Below are 17,565 nucleotides of genomic sequence, written 5' to 3'. Positions count from 1 at the left end.
TTATGGAAATGGAAGAGGATGTAGATGAAGATGAAATGGGGGATACGATACTGCATGAAGAGTTTGACAGAGCACTGAAAGACCTGAGTCGAAACAAGGCCCCGGCAGTAGACAACATTCCATTAGAACTACTGACAGCCTTGGGAGAGCCAGTCCTGACAAAACTCTACCATCTGGTGAGCACGATGTATGAGACAGGCGAAATACCCTCAGACTTCAAGAAAAATATAATAATTCCAATCCCAAAGAAAGCAGGTGTTGAAAGATTTTAAAATTACCGAACTATCAGTTTAATAAGTCACAGTTGCAAAATAATAACGCGAATTCTTTACAGACGAATGGAAAAACTGGTAGAAGGCGAACTCGGCGAAGATCAGTTTGGATGCCGCAGAAATGTTGGAACACGTGAGGCAATACTGACCCTACGACTTATCTTATAAAATAGATTAAGGAAAGGCAAACCTACGTTTCTAGCATTTGTAGACTTAGAGAAAGCTTTTGACAATGTTGTCTGGAATACTCTCTTTAAAATTCTAAAAGTGGCAGGGGTAAAATACAGGGAGCGAAAGGCTATTTACAATTTGTACAGAAACCAGATGGCAGTTATAAGAGTCGAGGGACATGAAAGGGAAGCAGTGGTTGGGAAGGGAGTGAGACAGGGTTGTAGCCAGTCCCAATGTTGTTCAATCTGTATATTGAGCAAGCAGTAAAGGAAACAAAAGAAAAATTCGTAGTAGGTATTAAAGTCCATGGAGAAGAAATAAAAACGTTGAGGTTCGCCGATGACATTGTAATTCTGTCAGAGATAGCAAAGGACTTAAAAGAGCTGTTGAACGGAATGGATGGTGTCTTGAAAGGAGGATATAAGATGAACATCAACAAAAGCAAAACGAGGATAATGGAATGTAGTCGAATTAAGTCGGGTGATGCTGAGGGAATTAGATTAGGAAATGAGACACTTAAAGTAGTAAAGGAGTTTTGCTATTTGGGGAGCAAAATAACTGATGATGGTCGAAGTAGAGAGGATATAAAATGTAGACTGGCAATGGCAAGGAAATCGTTTCTGAAGAAGAGAAATTTGATAACATCGAGTATAGATTTAAGTGTCAGGAAGTCGTTTCTGAAAGTATTTGTATGGAGTGTAGCCATGTATGGAAGTGAAACATGGACGATAAATAGTTTGGACAAGAAGAGAATAGAAGCTTTCGAAATGTGGTGCTACAGAAGAATGCTGAAGATTAGATGGGTAGATCACATAACTAATGAGGAGGTATTGAATAGAATTGGGGAGAAGAGGAGTTTGTGGCACAACTTGACAAGAAGAAGGGACCGGTTGGTAGTACATGTTCTGAGGCATAAAGTGATCACAAATTTAGCATTGGAGGGCAGCGTGGAGGGTAGAAATCGTAGAGGGAGACCAAGAGCTGAATACACTAAACAGATTCAGAAGGATGTGGGTCTCAGTAAGTACTGGAAGATGAAAAAGCTTGCACAGGATAGGGTAGCATGGAGAGCTGCATCAAACCAGTCTCAGGACTGAAGACAACAACAATAACAACAGTCAGTCATGTCTGGTCCACAAATGACTACCTTGAGTTATGGGAAATGTAGAGTCTTAGACATAAAAACTGACCGCCGACCGGCCGTCACAGAGACGAAGTCCGAGTCGTTCATGTAAGGTGGCCAATAAAACCGACAGCCGCTGACAACGCTGTCCGGCCATCTGCAAAATCTGGTAACACTCTAAGATGCGGAAGTGTTAGGAGCAAGTGTTGTCTGCCTCCGAGGTGTTGTTCTGTTGAGTGAGCCTGTGTTCTAGTGGCTAGCAGGCGCGATAGCTCAGCGTGTTCGGTCAGAGGGTTAGCTGCCCTCTGTACTAAAAAAACTGGGTTAATGGGTCACTGATAAACTTGAACAAGCGTCCTCGGACGTTCGCACAGAACGAACAATACCGTAGAAAATGAGATAAAAAAGTGACAATCATTGTGCATTCTAAACTTATAGTCATATGTTCGCCTCCAACTGTATTTTTTTTTTACCACATTTCGGCCATCGTCTAAAGTTATGAGTCTGATTGAACATCGAAGATAGTTCGCTTCACATTCTACCCACAAGCAATAACAAATACATCCAGAAACAATTCCACAGGACAGCTCGTGGCTGAGTCGCGATCAGAACAGCTTACGCTCGAGCGTTTCCTCGCGCTGCAGCGGCTACCGGCCACCGGTCAGATGCCACCCTCCACCTGAAATCCGGCGCCGCCCAGGTGAACGCGGCGCTACGCTGTCAGCATATGTATCGACTAACATTTTCGAATTTGAAGTTCTAGTTATAATCTTGCTGTTAAGCACTGAATTTTGCATTATTGCAAATCGTGAACTACGCTTCAGCATTGTAAAATTGTGTCGCAAGTGGAAAAAGGTGTGCCGGTAACTGTGGCCGAGCGGTTCTAGGCGCTTCAGTCTGGAACCGCGCGACCGCTACGGTCGCTGGTTCGATCCTGCCTCGGACATGGATGTGCGTGATGTCCTTAGGTTAGTTAGGTTGAAGTAGTTCTAAGTTCTAGGGGAGTGATGACCTCAGATGTTAAGACCCATAGTGCTCACAGCCATTTGAACCATTTTTTTGAAAAAGGTGTAACATCTACAACACAATGTTTATTTTTGGTACAATAGAGGGGTGAATGCAGAAGACACAGCTCGAAAGGTTTGAACTTTGTGTGGAGCGAGTTCTTTTGGGAAAAAAGACGCCAGAAAAACATATTCTTGTTTCGACAAAGATCGTTCTGGCACGAATGATTTTCCACACTAAGGAAGTCTCTACTGCTGATATAAGTGATGGATTACCATTTAACCATCATGCGACATTTTCATTCAAAAGGCAAGGTACAGAATCCTGGTGTAGGAATACTTCATGCTCTAATTCGAAGCAACAAAAAATTAACGGAGTGACTATTATTTGTAAGTAGGCTGTTTATGTTTTCTTATTGGCAACGTTACGTAGCGCTCTGTATGAAAATCACTAGCTGTGCTGTGTGCAGTCTGTGGCTAGTTTGCTTGGTGGCTGCCATTGCAGTGTTGGGCAGCTGGATGTGAACAGCGCGTAGTGTTGCGCAGTTGGAGGTGAGCCGCCAGCAGTGGTGGGTGTAGGGAGAGAAATGGCGGAATTTTGAAATTTGTAAGACTGGATGTCATGAACTGCTATATATATTATGACTTTTGATGACTATTAAGGTAAATACATTGTTTGTTCTCTATTAAAATCTTTCATTTGCTAACTATGCCTATCAGTAGTTAGTGCCTTCCGTAGTTTGAATCTTTTATTTAGCTGGCAGTAGTGGCGCTCGCTGTATTGCAGTAGTTCGAGTAACCAAGATTTTTGTGAGGTAAGTGATTTGTGACACGTATAGGTTAATGTTAGTCAGAGCCATTCTTTTGTAGGGATTTTTGAAAGTCAGAATGCGTTGCGCTAAAAATATTGTGTGTCAGTTTAAGTACAGACTTATATAATTTTTCTAAGGGGACGCTACATATTGTAGTTTTGCTTGAACGTCATCAGGTCGCTCATTGAGCATTCCTATGCAATACTGTTACTGGTGACGAGTTATGGTGCCTTTATCGTTAACTTCCTAAGTAATGAAAGGCTGAGCCCTACCAAAAGACGTAAGCTGGAGGAAAAAGTAGTGTGAACATAATATTTTACATCTGATAGCTCCAAAAGCGTGTTTTTCACTACGAATTTGTCCCCAAGGGTGTGTTCACAGCTGGAATTTGTTGCCAACAACTGAGACACCTTTCGGTCGCAGTGTATCTGCGTAATTGATTGGCACATGTGTTGTTCAACAGACAGCAGTCGTCACTCTCACTGGAATCAATGATTGAGTGTGTGTGTGTGTGTGTTTTCGTGTTCACTCTAGTTCACGCACAATCTGAATCAATGCTATTGACATTAGAGAGTGAAGCAACAATAAATACTGTATCAAATATAATTCTAAATTATTTTCATTCAATGGCTAATTACTAAAAACCTGAATTTTCACCCAACCCATGTCTTGCATGTTACTTTAAGTAAGATGTATTAACTCCATAATATCGTTAACAGAGACAGTGCGCTCTTGTTGTCGCATTTTTGGAACACAACCTATGACAAGCTTAGAGACAGAAGTGATGACACTTTCTGCAGGACCTGACCATCATTTTGCAGGTCAGTGCTCAAGCACGTATGGTGCAGGCTGTTACTGATTTATTTGACTGATGGGGATGCTAAGTGCTATACCACCGACTGCACTCCCCTGGCGTAAGCCCTCGTGAGTTCAACTCGATTTCTAAACTGAAGGAAACACTTCACGGTATTCGTTTCAGAACTGCTAAAAATTCGTCGGGCAACAGACCGCACCGCTCGAACTGTCAACACAACCAGCACTGCTAACAAACAGTATCCTACGACTTCCACTTCGCTGGCAACGCGTTATGCACAATGATGGTGATTACTTTGAAGGTCAGTAAAACTTTGAAACACGTATCTAATTTGTACGAACTGTAAATAAATAGTTGCCACTATTAAAGTTCCAAGCCTCGTATACGGACTTTCTTATGCAATTCTTCCATACCACCATCTGCTAAAATGTCCACTGTTCCTCCTGAAACACCCTGTATATGCATATATGTGTGGTGTCTGTTCTTTCGGAAATATCCGAAAGAAAAAACACCACGAATGCGGATTCGAACCTGGACAGGCACAAATTTTAATCTGCCACCGTAGCTGTAGTTTAACGCCCTGAGACAGCCTCTACAGCTGCCCTTCGATATTTAATTGAGTAGCAAGGCTGTCTGTTTCGAATCGCAGTGTCTGTTCTCTCGGGCATATCCGAAAGAACAGAGAACACACACACACACACACACACACACACACACACACACACATATATATATATATATATATATATATATATATATATATATATATATATATATATATTCTCTCAGTGATAGTGACGGACGGGAGCTGCATTAACCTACTCATTTCACTAGATATAGTTGTAATTTTATAAACAATTCATATTTAATAAGTAACAGCGATATGGAAAATTCACGTTTGCGAGGTGGTTACTTTATATGTTAATTACTCATCGTTTACTTCGTGGTAAGCCTGCTTCTTTCTACTCTCGCCTATACTACACCAATGAGTGAATGCTCACACTCTTGATACCTCATTGGATAAGCTACTGCAACTGTAGCCAAAGATTCAAATTCCACTGGAAAATTATATTTCAAGTCAGATGGTTTTGCTCCACTTCTTCTGTCATTGAAAACGATCACTACGAAAATAAGTACAGGAATCCTACGAAACCCTTGAGTTCGTACTGCGGTATTGTGCAGATGAAAAAAGTGGTTCTTCACAAGTAGCAGATGACAGATGGAGTTTATCAGAGTCCACTAACTATGGCTGCATTATTAACTGATGGTTCACAGGCGCTTTTCTGCCGCTTATTGTAACTATTTTTGAATGTTAGAGGTGTAAGAATAGAAACATTAGATTTTCTCCATATGGAATATTCGAATTCGCTTTTAAGTCTTCACGTTTCGAGCGACGGCAGAATATCCGGCGGAAAAGCTGACAACAAGAAGACAGGTCATGCCTGTCTTCTGGTGGGTGTGTCAATGACAGTGATATCAATAGTAATAGTGTTCAAAAATGGCTCTGAGCACTATGGGACTTAACAGCTCAGGTCATCAGTCCCCTAGAACTTAGAACTACTTAAACCTATCTAACCTAAGGACATGACACACATCCATGCCCCAGGCAGGATTCGAACCTGCGGCCGTAGCGGCCACGCGGTTTCAGATTGAAGTGCCTAGAACCGCACGGCCACACCGGCCGGCAATAATATTACATAGCGAAAATACGTTGCCAGCTCAACCACTGGAGAAGATTCAAAATAGTGATTCGCGTCTGGTGAATAGGTTTTCAAGGTTTCGGTCCTATTAAGACAGTAAAACACAAAAACTTGTCGCAGTTATTAATTTATGATGTTTCGTTTGCACTATCGATCTATTATAAGTAATGACGCCCTAGCCCCTAAATCTAGTTACAGAAATGCGAATAAGACTCATTGACATATAATGAGGATATTCCGACCCTTGCCACCCACAACTTTGAGACGAAGCTACAGTCACTTCCAAGGTCACTCACAGAACATATCAGCTGGTATAATTCCTGGTAGTATAACTGAAACTTGGAAACAACGCAGAATATGTCTGGCAACTCTGTGACCGATGAGTTACTTCCTTGATGGCACAGAACTATCCTGCTAAATTCACTTGATGTTAACGTGTCATTTAAATTGAATAATGTGAGTGATTTTTTCTTGAGATGTGATGTAAGGATATCAGTTAATACTTTTGAGTCGACGAAAATCACACGGGAAATACAACTACTCTCGTCCCTTATGTTGCGAGTTATCTGTCACAGCGGCTACTGGGACAATAAGTAAAACACATGCAGCACACCTCCTCGCTAGCTCCGAAGTACACTACTGGCCATTAAAATTGCTGCACAAAGAAGAAATGCAGATGATAAACGGGTATTCATTGGACAAATATATTATACTAGAACTGACATGTGATTACATTTTCACGCAATTTGGCTGCATGGATCCTGAGAAATCAGTACCCAGAACAACCACCTCAGGCCGTAATAACGGCCTTGACACGCCTGGGCGTTGAGTCAAACAGAGCTTGGATGGCGTGTACAGGTACAGCTGCCCATGCAGCTTCAACACGATACCACAGTTCATCAAGAGTAGCGACTGGCATATTGTGACGAGCCAATTGCTCGGCCACCATTGACCACACGTTTTCTATTGGTGAGAACAAACGTCTCAAAAATGAGATCGACAGGAAGTGCAAAATGGCTAAGCAGGGATGGCTAGAGGACAAATGTAAAGATGTAGAGGCTTATCTCACTAGGGGTAAGATAGATATTGCCTACAGGAAAGTTAAAGAGACCTTTGGAGAAAAGACAACCACTTGTATGAATATCGAGAGCTCAGATGGAAACCCAGTTCTAAGCAAAGAAGGGAAAGCAGAAAGGTGGAAGGAGTATATAGAGGGTGTATACAAGGGCAATGTACTTGAGGACAGTATTATGGAAATGGAAGAGGATGTAGATGAAGATGAAATGGGAGATACGATACTGCATGAAGAGTTTGACAGAGCACTGAAAGACCTGAGTCGAAACAAGGCCCCGGCAGTAGACAACATTCCATTAGAACTACTGACAGCCTTGGGAGAGCCAGTCCTGACAAAACTCTACCATCTGGTGAGCACGATGTATGAGACAGGCGAAATACCCTCAGACTTCAAGAAAAATATAATAATTCCAATCCCAAAGAAAGCAGGTGTTGAAAGATTTTAAAATTACCGAACTATCAGTTTAATAAGTCACAGTTCCAAAATAATAACGCGAATTCTTTACAGACGAATGGAAAAACTGGTAGAAGGCGAACTCGGCGAAGATCAGTTTGGATGCCGCAGAAATGTTGGAACACGTGAGGCAATACTGACCCTACGACTTATCTTATAAAATAGATTAAGGAAAGGCAAACCTACGTTTCTAGCATTTGTAGACTTATAGAAAGCTTTTGACAATGTTGTCTGGAATACTCTCTTTAAAATTCTAAAAGTGGCAGGGGTAAAATACAAGGAGCGAAAGGCTATTTACAATTTGTACAGAAACCAGATGGCAGTTATAAGAGTCGAGGGACATGAAAGGGAAGCAGTGGTTGGGAAGGGAGTGAGACAGGGTTGTAGCCAGTCCCAATGTTGTTCAATCTGTATATTGAGCAAGCAGTAAAGGAAACAAAAGAAAAATTCGTAGTAGGTATTAAAGTCCATGGAGAAGAAATAAAAACGTTGAGGTTCGCCGATGACATTGTAATTCTGTCAGAGATAGCAAAGGACTTAAAAGAGCTGTTGAACGGAATGGATAGTGTCTTGAAAGGAGGATATAAGATGAACATCAACAAAAGCAAAACGAGGATAATGGAATGTAGTCGAAATAGTCAGCTGATGCTGAGGGAATTAGATTAGGAAATGAGACACTTAAAGTAGTGAAGGAGTTTTGCTATTTGGGGAGTAAAATAACTGATGATGGTCGAAGTAGAGAGGATATAAAATGTAGACTGGCAATGGCAAGGAAATCGTTTCTGAAGAAGAGAAATTTGATAACATCGAGTATAGATTTAAGTGTCAGGAAGTCGTTTCTGAAAGTATTTGTATGGAGTGTAGCCATGTATGGAAGTGAAACATGGACGATAAATAGTTTGGACAAGAAAAGAATAGAAGCTTTCGAAATGTGGCGCTACAGAAGAATGCTGAAGATTAAATGGGTAGATCACATAACTAATGAGGCGGCATTGAATACAATTGGGGAGAAGAGAAGTTTGTGGCACAACTTGACAACAAGAAGTGACCGGTTGGTAGGACATGTTCTGAGGCATCAAGGGATCACAAATGTAGCACTGGGGGGCGGCGTGGAGGGGAAAAATCGTAGAGGGAGACCAAGAGATGAATACACTAAGCAGATTCAGAAGGATGTAGGTTGCAATTAGTACTGGGAGATGAACAAGCTTGCACAGGATAGAGTAGTATGGAAAGCTGCATCAAACCAGTCTCAGGACTGAAGACAACAACAACAACAACGAGAGATCTGGAAAATGTGCTGGCCAGGGTAGCAGTCGATCATTTTCTGTATCCATAAAGGCTCGTACAGCACATGCAACTGGCGGTCGTGCACTATCATGCTGAAATGTAGGGTTTCGCAGGGATCGAAAAAGGGTAGAGCCACGGGGCGTAACACATCTGAAATGCAACGTCCACTGTTCAAAGTGCCGTCAAAGCGAACAAGAGGTGACCGAGACGTGTAACCAATGGCACCCCATACCATCACGCTGGGTGATACGCCAGTATGGCGATGACGAATACTCGCTTCCAATGTGCGTTCACCGCGATATCGCCAAACACGGATGCGACCATCATGATGCTGTAAACAGAACCTAGATTCATCCAAAAATATGACGTTTTGCCAATCGTGCACCCAGGTTCGTCGTTGAGTTCACCATCGCAGGCGCTCCTGTCTGTGATGCAGCGTCAGGAGTAACCGCAGCCATGGTCTCCGAACTGATAGTCCATGCTGCTGCAAACGTCATCGAACTGTTCGTGCAGATGATTGTTGTCATGCAAACGTCCCCATCTGTTGACTCAGGGATCCAGACGTGGGTGCACGATCCGTTACAGCCATTCGGATAAGATGCCTGTTATCTCGACTGCTAGTGATACGAGGCCGTTGGGATCCAGCACTGCGTTGCGTATTACCCTCCTGAACCCACCGATTCCATATTCTGCTAATATTCATTGGATGTCGGCCAACGCGAGCAGCAATGTCGCGATACGATAAACAGCAGTCGAAAACGTGATGGTACGCATTTCTCCTTCTTACACGAGGCATCACAACAACGTTTCACTAGGAAACGCCGGTCAACTGCTGTTTGTGTATGAGAAATCGGTTGGAAATGTCCCTCATGTCAGCTCGTTGTAGGTGTCGCCACCGGCGCCTATATTGTATGAATACTCTGAAAAGGTAATCATTTGCATATCACAGCATCTTCTTCCTGTTGGTTAAAATTTGCATCTGTAGCACGTCATCTTCGTGGTGTAGCAATTTTAATGGCCAGTAGTGTATTTACTGGATGTTGTCTAAACTATTTCGCAATTAGTTTTTGCCCGTCACGAAGTTTTGCTAATGTGTTCTTTCCGTTTCTATACTGAAATATTAAACCCCCTGACTATTAGATAAACGACGGTCCATACGTAATAGAACTGCCACCTTTAAAACGTTTTCCCCTCGACGCGCGTTACGTATTTTTGTGCCCGGCGTAGCTGTTTAACCTTTTAGGCAGCGATACGCCACTCTACGCCCAGACATAAATCAACTGGAGGCACGTTAGAGCGCGTCAGAGCGCGGCTGACCCGCTGGCATTTGCGTCGCCCTGCCCCGCCGTGTCGCTCCGTTGTCGCCGCCGCCACTGTGAGCTGCGAGCGGCCGGCGGGGAGGCCGACCGGAATGGACGACCCCTGCGCCACGGCGGGACCGCCACCCGCATCACAGCTGCTCGCGCGCGCGTAATTCCACACACGGCTTTGGTACTCTCCTCCAATGGGGTCCCGCGTGCACACACTACCGCAGATTACCCTTTGAGGGAGGGTGCGTCAGGGGGCCGGTAAATCACTGGTCCATACACTGGAGGCTGCCACAGCTTCACACGCTCTACAGTGAGAAGCAGCGGTAGAAACTTTCACAATCCCATCACGATACTGCAGACCGCTAAGCTGCAGAAAGAATAGTACAAATGAAATTAAACTAGAGCTGTATGCTGAACAGCATGTAGCGGATCCTACCCCTCCCTGATTAATGAACTAAGCAGGATGAGATGTGGAATTTTATTACCGTTGCTCATTACTGCGTCGGACATGCTGACAGCACAAGTTGTTGTTTACGAATTGTTGCATGTGGTGGGCAACGTTGAGTATTTAATGATAAAACACTCCAGCGTTTTACACAGATACTCCCCAAGCGCCACTTTATAGAGGTACCCTGACCTTGTGTGTTTTATTGCTGTCTCGCTGTCCATATCGGATTTCTTCTCTGTCGGTCGGAGATCCTAACATGCATGCATTAAGCATGTGGGAGTATTTGGACAGTACGCTGATGAAAGTTCAGAATACTGGGATGCAACCTCAGTTTTTATTATTGTAATATACAAATCAGCAAACGTAAAATGAACTATTAATAATGAGAGATTAGAGAATCTAATTGTTTCTTATGATGCACAATAATAATATGTAAGGACTGTCAATACACCAATTAGTTGACATATAAGAAAGCGCGCGTAAATATTGCCGAGATAGTTTTAATTAACAATTCATTTTGATACTAAATTACGTACCATTATCTGCACTCACGTATTGCCTCTCGGAAAACCAGTGGCAGATGGTTTTTCCAGGCTGATTTAAAGTTTAACCTAATTTGAATAACACAGAATATCGTGTAGTATCATGAATTTGTTGCTGGCGTGATTAAGAACTGCCTGAATGTTTGTCCTAGACTGCGTAAGTCAACAGCTTGAAAATTTGTTCTGAACTGACTGATCGGAGAGCCTGACTGTTTCGCGCCTGCCCGCTCATGGTGCTCCCGTGACTGGACGATTCCGTCCACCAATGATAAATCACATAAGTGAAACCTTTAACTAGGCCTTGATTATGACATTAGAGTTAATGAAATCATTATTAGAAAGCCGTCAGTGTGGATCACCATCATTGGAACTCAGCACAAAAATTTAAGCGGTAAATATAAATAATATAAGTTACCCTCTTGGGGCCAATGTTAACGGGTGAATCACAGCTTTCTATGCGTGGTTAGGCTTCGTTCTCACTATCTCTGACTATCTGTTGTCTATGTGCTGGTGTATTCTGCTGATATCGCTTGCGCTGCAGTTTACAGCAGCGTGAGTCTTGATGCACTCAATGATGAAACGAGGCGTAAATGCCCCACATCATATTTTAGGGATGTTCAATAAGTAATGCAAAATATTTTTTCCCGGCCTGTTTCGGTTGGAAGAATGCGGTTGTTGTGGGACATGGTGGGATATTTCCTCTTCAGCCCCTATAGTTCCATGAAATTTCTGTTCATGACGGCGCTATACGTAGACTACAAAACGGCGTCTGTAATGGAGCTGTGTTGCATGTAGACAGCTGTCTTTCAGTTTCTTTTGGCGGAGAACCAGACCATCTTAGATATTCAGAGGCGCTTGCAGAATGTCTAGGGAGAGCTGGCAGTGAACACAAGCACGTTGAGTCTTTGGTGAGGCGTCTGTCATCGTCGTAACAAGGTCACGGAAACCTGCCCGATCTGCCGCGTGCTGGCCGTCCGCACGCAGGTGTGACTCCTACTGCAATGTTGGAACGTGCGGACACTCTCATTCGAATTGATCGACAGATCACAATCAAACACCTGGCTGCACGACGGGACGTCTCTGCTGGTAGTGCTATCACACTCGTTCACCACTTCGGGACTCCGAAACGTGTGCCCGCTTGGTTCCTTGCCGTCTAACAGACGACCTCAAAGCGCATCGAAGGACCACATGTGGGGAATGGCTTGCGCGTTACGAGGCTCATCGTAACAACTTTTCGTCGAACGTTGTCACAGGAGATGAAACTTCGATTCATAACTTCGAACTGGAAACAAAGCGGCAATCCATGGAGTGGTGCGACATCACCTCTCGAAAGTCTCTTCGGGTTTGCTGCCGGATCCTAAAATCAACTTGACTCGATATTTCGGCGATCCAACTGTTCGCCATCTTCAGTCAAGTTGATTTTAGGATCCGGCAGCAAACCCGAAGAGACTTTCAAGACTTATTACGCCGGGAAAGCCTACGTAATCACATCACCTCTCTTCTGAAGAAAAAGTTCAATACTGCAGCCGCAGCCGGTGAATTCTTGGTGACGGTCTTCTGAGACAGAGAAGTGGTTATTCTGTTTGACGTCCTCTCTCACGGTGCAACGACCAATTCGGAAGTGTACTGTGCTCCTCTCACAGCATTGAAGGAAAGACTTTAGCTACTTCGTCGCCACAAAAAGTGAATGAACTTCTCCTTCTCCATGACAACGCCAGGCCTCACACAAGTCCGCACACCTGGGAGGAGCTCACGAAACATCATTGAAGTGTTCTCCTTCGTCCATCCTGTAGCATGAATCTCGTATTTTCCAACTGCCATTTGTTTGGCTGAATGAAGCATGCAATCGGTGGAAAACAGTTGCATCAAAGATTGCGGAACCTAATAATCAACTTATCCAGAACGATAATAATGTGTAAAAACTGTCACCACACTAGTATGTTGACATATAGTAACCGCACATAAACGTCCCTGAGATACTTTTAATTGATAGTTATCTTTTACGCTAAATAATGAAAAATTCTCGACAGACACGTATTGCCTCTCAGAAAACTAGTCCCAGACTGTGTTTAAAAACACTTTCCCCGGCTAGTTTCAACTTCAACATAATCTGAATAAGACAAAATATCGACTCGTATCACGAATATGTTGCCGGTTTGAAAGATAGGAAGTGGCTGAAAGTTTGTTCTATACTTTGTAAGTGAACTGAATGAAAGTTTGTCCTGTACTGTGTAAGTGAACTACCTGAAAATTTGTCCTGTGGTGTGTAAGTGAATTGCCTGAAAGTTTGTCCAGTACTGCGTAAGTGAACTACCTGAAAATTTGTCCTGTCCTGCATAAGTAAACTACTTGAAAGTTCGTACTGTGCTGTGTAAGTGAACTGCCTGAAAGTTTGTCCTGGACTGTGTAAGGGAACTACCTGAAAGATTGTCCTGTACTGCATAAGTGAACTACCTGAAAATTTGTCCTGTACTGCATAAGTGACCCGCCTGAAAGTTTGTCCTGTACTGTGTAATTGAACTACCTCAAAATTGTCCTGTGCTGTGTAAGTGAACTGCCTGAAAGATTGAACATTTAGGCGGAAAACACAAATAATTTAAGTTATGCGCTTTGCGCCAATGCTGAAGCCGTCCTACTCGGGCGAGGCAGCTAACGTCGCGGACGCGACATCGCACCTGACGAGTGATAGCGCCTTCGGCACACGGTACGAGCTGATTAAACGTGATTTGCACTCTCAGCGTTCTCCAGCAGCAATTGGGTCAAAATGTGGCGATTTAACCACACAGCCGCTTTGCGAAAATGGACGTGTCTAAAATTCTGCTTTAACTCTGTTAGCTTTAGTTGAAGAAGAGCGGAGGAAATCGCGAAGATGCACATACATAAAATCCGTATTCTAGATGCTGCATTGACTACCATCACTTTGAAGTAACGTACTTCGCCACACAGATTTCAAGATCGAAATTCGTTTCATAATTTCATTTCAGTGGAAGAGGGGACTTTCTCGAAGCTGCTCACCATCATTGAGAAAGATATTTACCGAGAAGATATACGAGGCAATCCATAAAACTACGTGATAGGTATATATATTTTACACAGAGTTTCTTAAGGAACCAGTGTGTAGCTTGTGTGCTTTTCTTGACAGAGTGGCAGTTTCGTTAAGGGTTCTGGCCACTCCGGAAACATTCAAGTCGCTGGCCTTTGCAACCGTATATGCTGCAAATACATTATTTACAACAAATAACATCGACTTTTATGATAATACTCCTGTTAAATTAATAAATCTTTTAGAAAAATGTGGAAAAAATCGGTAAGAGTTAGAATCGAAACCGTTTCTTTCACTTTAAAGCCTACGCCGCTACCGACTCGGCTACCACTTCTACGCGTTGGAGAGCCCCCTCGATTTCGCTATATACTAGGTAAAGACTATAACTACAAAGTCATTATTTTGTATCTAACGATGACACGTTATATGAAAACGATGCACTTTTAATAGATCATCGTTGTGCCGTAGCATTGAAACTGCGTACTTTCGTCGCACCGAAGTTATAAAAGTAGAAACACTAAATACAGAAAGCCATTATTAACTTTCCCGTCATTTTATTATAACAAATCGTAGCTAAAATGAAGCGTTTTCGAGATATCCTCAATTCTCTGATGCTCTGAAATACCTTGGATTCATATCATAAATGTGATAAACCAAATGCCCACCAAATAAGTAGCTTAAGTCAATAAAATATGACGGTACGCATGTTTTGCTTTTACATAGTACGATGTCGCACCTCATTGGCCACGTTCCTCCGCAAGAGGCAAAAATCTGATCTGCCAGATTCTCCATTTCACGTTCCGCATTGCAGTGGGACGCGGAATTCCGCGCTGTGACTTCACGCGTTCCTCGTCCACGAGCGTTTTCACGTGGCGCGGGGAGACAGTTTGACACGTGATTCACACCTTTCCTTATGAACTCTCCAGCACGACTCGACTTCGTTCTCACATCCTCTGTCGTTTTGGTGTGGACTGCTCTACTTCGTTCTCACATCCTCTGTCGTTTTGGTGTGGACTGCTCTACTGACGTTGCTTGCTCGCTAACTTGCGGCAGCGTGATCCTTCATACACTGTCTAACAAAATGCGACAAAATGTGGGCTGAAAGGGGGCATCAATACCAAAAGCGTAACATCGATGAGTGTCGCGAGGAATATGATGTACATTGCTCTAGAAGCTTTCTTTCTGTCTCGTGAGACCAGAACCGTCAGTTATGTGCCAAAGTAGTTGAATGATGACCCGTCAAATAATGTGTTGACGCGGAAGCAAGTGGTAAGCTCGCCATGCAAAAAAATCAGTCACCAATAGAAGAAATGGCACTAATACCGTGAAACACCGCCCTTCGTCCGGATGACGGCCTCAGTTTAGCGAGGAAGACAATCCACAAGTTTCTTCAGGTATGCAGCAGATGGAGGTGAACCCACTTACTGACGACCCGTTCCTCTAAAGCTATCTGTGTGGGAGGACGCTGATTGCTAAGTTTCATCCACTGCTCAGACAGTCTCAGATATTTTCTACTGCTTTAACATATGGTGGTTTATCGGGACAGTCGATGTGCTCTGGGTGTCTGAGTTCGTGCAGATCTGTGTACCGGGCTGTTATTACCTTGCAACGAGACAGTCCCTCCTGTACACTGAATTTTTTGTTTTGTTTTCCATCACTAAAACACAGAACAGCTTCTAACACACCAAATTTTTAATTTATGTGGTGCGCTACCACGATTTTTTGGAACACGATTACAGAGATGAATCCCACGTGTGCGCATCGATTGACATTACGACTGTGATTCCGCACAACCGACCGGCGGCTACGTCGCACTTCACGGCTTTGACACACCAGCAGTGGAGTGTCACGTGACCAAGTGGTACTAGTTCTGTGCCATCTGCAGCGACCCAAAGCGACCATGATGCTCTTCACGTCCTTCATTTCATACTGCTTTGAAATTTTGAGAAAATAAGTTTTGTAGTCTGTTCTTCAGTGTAAATGGGGTTCCTGACGTTTATGAACTAATTCTAAAAAAAAAAATTGTGGATGAGGTTGTTGTGCCGGCCACCGAGTATGTGGAATTTGATGACATATCAGTGAATTTCAAAGATACGTGTAGCTAGTTGTATACTAGGGATGGCGATTATCGCTGAAACAACCATGAAACAACCAGTTTTCGGTTACATCAGTTTTTCGACGTCAGTTTAACCTGACTGTCAAAACCGCTCAAAATATCGGGTTTCTGAAATGACACATTTTCGGTTTTCTATTGCTATTACTTCCTGCGATGAATATAGAAATCGAACAATGAGTGAAAAATTTTGACTCTCTTGGCTTCAAGATACACAGAATAAGCATATTAAATTGAATAAGCAAATAAAAGTAAACTTAGTCTGTCCACCGTTCGCTGCTTTTCTCAAAAAATAAGTGGTGTAGAACTAAAAAAATTACCAGTATTCGCCTACTGATTCTAATTTTTTGAAACTATGCTCAAAATACATGTAACTAGGGATCACAACACTAATTGAGCGATACGGATAGTGAGTGCTAAAGGGTGAAAATTGAGGCCAAATAACTCTGTTTTTTTGCGTTAATTTGCCCGTTTCCGAGACCTACCAGAAGGTAAAGGCATTTTATGTAGACACAGGCAGAAGATCAGCTACTTTCCACGTTTATTGCATACTATCAATGAACTGTTGTTAAATTCTTAATTTATTATTGTTACCGTAATTTCCATCCTCTTACCTTAAGCCACAACACACGGAAACAAGGCACTTATTGTCTGCTTATGTCATGTGTTTGTTGCTCGTTCTGTCGGCATTGTTATTAAAATAGTGGTGATCGCTTTTCCCATTTTCTGTAGTAACGAAATATATCAAACCAATGCAAATTCCAGGTATAAAAAATACTCTTTTCTTAACGAAAGGGTTTATTTAAACTGTAAACGTTTTAGCACTGTTGTTACGGTTAAATGATATTTCGCTTTTTTTATTCGATTATTAGAAAAAGTAAAGAAAGACCTGTTACAAACAAATACTGATATTAGAAATTTGTGGTAAGTTCTATGGTACCAAACTACTGAGGTCATCGGTCCTTAGGCTTACACACTACTTAATCCAACTTAAACTAACTTACGCTAAAGACAACACACACACCCATGCCCAAGGGAGGACTCGACCCTCCGACGGAGCAGCCACGCGAACCGTGGCAAGTGGCCCTAGACTGCACGGCTACACCGCGCGGCTGACCGAATACAGAAAAACACCAGTTATTCAGAACTAAAATCCCGGTATCAGTTTTCAGAGCTCCATTTTTCCCACCTGTACTCCAAATCAGTGTTTCTTGACACCAATAGCGTCGATCGAAGGGTGAATAAAACTTCTACACCACGTAGATGACGTGCTACAGACGCGAAATTTAACTGACAGGAAGAAGATGCTGTGATATGCAAATGATTAGCTTTTCAGAGCATTCACACAAAGTTGGCGCCGGTGGCGACACCTATAACGTGCTGACATGAGGAAAGTTT

This window comes from Schistocerca cancellata, chromosome 2, assembly GCF_023864275.1.
Source record: "Schistocerca cancellata isolate TAMUIC-IGC-003103 chromosome 2, iqSchCanc2.1, whole genome shotgun sequence".
NCBI lineage: Eukaryota > Metazoa > Arthropoda > Insecta > Orthoptera > Acrididae > Schistocerca > Schistocerca cancellata.
This window is presented reverse-complemented; position numbering follows the sequence as displayed.